Raw genomic sequence first — 4,050 nt, forward strand, 5'->3', positions numbered from 1 at the left:
CGATACAGTTACATGCTTCCGCACATTGCCACGTCGTAAATTTTAAACAACGAACCCAATTACGTTATGTTGGATAACTTATGATTTGTAAAAGTTTTAATAAACCCGCATTTTGTACAGTATGTGTGGTCTTAACTACACATCTAATTGTGGTATTTTCATGTAAAATTGTAATTTAGTAACTAGGGTGTTACAAGTTGGTAATCAGAGCTCATGGTTAAAGAGTAAGGTGTGTTCGGTTCGAGACTTGATCGCAAATCCGGTAAGTACATGTATGTTAATAGCTTAGCATGCTAAAGTGTTGTAAACAACACATAGGGCTATCGTGTGATACACGTTACCCCAATTAAAATGGTTAATAAGGTTGACGGAAATACGCTCGTTGACGCGTATTGTAGAAAAAGTCTTGTATTATAATACGGGCGATTATTGAAGTTGACATTACTAACTCTTGTGAATGTTTTAATTGAAGGACACTCGCGTCTGAAGATGACGAGAGTTGAACGAATTGTGGGTATGATGATGGAACGGTCCGAGATATGACAAGAAGAGCATACTCATCAAGGACCCAAATCGCGTAACAATCGCAAATAAGTAATGGCAAGAAAGCCCGTTATGGCAAGCATTTACCAGGTGCACATTTTAAATTTATTTGCACAAATAGAAATATGCAACAAATACGTAGAGAATGATTGTTGCATAGGTAAATTAGAAACTTGGAAAAACCTGAATAGAAATACATATCCAGGATATTATTTCCAAGAAAACTGAATAGAGGCGTTACTTACATAGGGCGTGATGTGAAAACTATAAAAAGGTCGTGTATGTCATGTGTTAAATCGCTTACTCTGGCCAAGTAAGTAGTGGCATATGATACCACGAGTTTCTCATAGCGGACACATTTACACCCGATGTAGTAAGGGCGGAGTGAATGGGACTAATTAAAAAGTACCCAAATGAATCAGATAAGAAAAATGTTTGATAATAATGTAAACGCACAACCGAGTGACGGAAGCGTATTACATCAGGATAATGAGCCCGAATGAAGGGACAAACAAGCATGTAAAATGATTTAGACAAACATTGGGAGGGAGTGTACTTACACTCGAACCCCGAAAACGCAAGCATGTAAAATGATTTAGACAAGTATTGGGAGGGAGTGTACTTACACTCGAACCCAGAAAACGCAAGCATGTAAAATGATTTAGACAAGTATTGGGAGGGAGTGTACTTACACTCGAACCCAGAAAACACAAGCATGAAAAGTGATTTAGACAAGTATTGGGAGGGAGTGAACTTACACTCGAACCCAGAAAACGCAAGCATGTAAAATGATTTAGACAAACATTGGGAGGGAGTGTACTTACACTCGAACCCGGAAAATGCAAATATGTCCCTTAACGGGTCGTTTTTGTAAAATGTCAAACTTAAAGACAAAGTCGGAATATAAAAATGAAGCGAGGTCTTAATGCATACCGGGAGGGTTGCAATAATAACGACTTCGGTAAAACACCCGGTGGATGGGTAAGAACTAAACACATGCGTAAGCCAAGAGACGTGAACGCGGGTTGAAAAATGAAAGTAACTTGGATTACGAGTTATGACTATAAAATCTCGTATATAGAAATTGTGAGTAAATATGTTCAACTATTCGAAGTCGAATGGGTTGAATAAAGAATAAAGTTGGTTTTTTATAAGTGATGGATTTCACATTAATAGGTCAAACATGTTGAATACAATATAACGCCGAATGGCACAAATGAGCGCTAGCCAGATAAAGGTGGCGTTAAATGAAAGAGAATAATGAGCTCGGTAATGGGATATAACCAAATAAGAATAAATTATGGACTGTCAATATCCTGGTATGGATAATTGACAAAAGTTAAAGAGAAGATCCTAAAACTAAAACTTCGGTTTTAGTAAGAAATAATGTTTTTACAAACATAAATTCTGATAGGAATTTAAATAGTAAGCATGAAAGATACAAGTCTTGACACTGATAGGCGCAAGACGATATATTCGAAAAGTGATATTTTCGAAAATGAAATTTTGATATAAATTAAACATGATGTAACACAATCACGGTCAAGAAATGTAATGTGAAGTAGAATCACATTATAACCAAGCAAGCGGTAAAAAGTAACTGGACTAATGAGTCTAATTAGTGAGACCCGTCAAGATCATTTAAATAAATTTGGTTTGCTTGAAAGCGGTGGATTCGGTATAAATGAACCGAATAAATAAAATTGAAAACAAAAGAAATCATTGCGAAAAGTGACAGATTTCATTAAAGACCTTTAAATAGGCCAAAGTAACAGATTCATAAAGAATTCGAGAATATATGAAAGCGATGGGAATCGCTAATTTAACTAAACTATTAGAAATAACGAGATTACGTTGTTTCAAGTCGCACTATGTCATGCAAGATACGTAGATGATTAATAACCAAAAGAATATTACCATACCTTTCTGGTAATACTAACAATCGGTTAAAGTATGAGAAATGCTTAATTGATTATCGAGAGCAAATGCATGGAGTTAAACTCGATAAATTAAATAAGAAAAGGTTTCGGGGACGAAACCTCTTTAAGGGGGGTAGACTTGTAACACCCCAAAAACGGGTTTGGTAATCAAACCACGTTAATATTAATGACTTGGTAAAATACCGTTAGTGGTAAAATTTAACCCGGTGAATATTAGGACTTAAATAAATAATCCTAATATTAACTAAAAGGTGAATAAAAGCTTTTAAGGAAACAAAATGGATAAAAGGCCCGAGTTAACGGGACCTAAAATAAACTTAGTCATAAATATTCCCGAACCCGCTAAGTTAACTAGAAATGTAAAACCTAGTTAATAAGTGGGAATATTATTGAAAGTAATTTAGGTTGTAACCTAATTAATAACTAACCAAACACTAGGGACCAAAACCGTGTAACTTGAAAATGAAATATAAACTTAAAAATAAAACACAAACACACACACAAGAGTATGTGTGCGTGTGTGAGGATCGACTAGGGAGAGCTTTAGGGAGCTCAAACCCTAACTTCAACAAATCCATCAAATTGAAGGTCAAATCTGGTCCAAATCGGATGCATGAACACATATTAATGATCACCAAGTCGTGGGGATCACAAGGTATGTTGAATCTTATGATTTAGTGATACTTTGAAATTATGATGAACAATCATAATCAAAATTCTGGAATGGATGTTGAATCTATGAGTGTTATTGTGATGAAATCCATGTTTAGGAACAACCCTAGTTAATAATTTGATAAACTAGTGTTGAAAAATAGAAATTTGATGATTACCCATATGTGTGCTAAGTGGGTTTTATGACAAGAAGATGAACACTTGAATTAGAGTGTTAAATTGATGAATATTGATGTTATGATACTAGTACTAAGTGTAGTTCATGAACACTAGACATGAAAGTTTGAATTTTGATGTTAATCTTGGTAAAAATAACTAGTTGTGAACTAGTTAGCAAATGTGTAGAAGTATGCCTATTAGGTGTTTGATAAAATGCCTAAATGAGTAGTAAAGTGTTGAAATTCAATTAAAACGTGTAATTGGCAAGTTTGACTAATTACATGAGACATGGGATAAAACGGGTTCCAATCATAATGTTGATTTGCCTTGATCGTGCATATTATATGATTAAAGGTAGTTGACTTTAGGAAGTCAAACTAACTAGTGATGAAGTCGAATAATAGTTTCGACAAAGAAAATAAGTAAGGTGGAATAGTCGTGATTGTTAATGACTAATCTAACCACCTTGTAAATGTTGAAAATAGTTTGACGCTCAACGAGCTAGGTGAAAGGCTTGGGGAAGGAAGCGGGTCAAACGAATCAAGAATGAAGGAAAAAGCATAACTCGGATGCAAGGTAAGTATAGCTTACACTAGTCTTATATGTTAGAATATTCTCTTATCGTATTAGTTACGAATAAGATAAATACATAATTTAAGTACGATGTTCCGACGAGTAAATGTACGGAACAAGGTAGTCGAGCATGACAAGAAACCGTGTTGATGGTTTTAAAGAA

Source organism: Helianthus annuus, chromosome 9, assembly GCF_002127325.2.
Source record: "Helianthus annuus cultivar XRQ/B chromosome 9, HanXRQr2.0-SUNRISE, whole genome shotgun sequence".
NCBI classification, from domain to species: domain Eukaryota; kingdom Viridiplantae; phylum Streptophyta; class Magnoliopsida; order Asterales; family Asteraceae; genus Helianthus; species Helianthus annuus.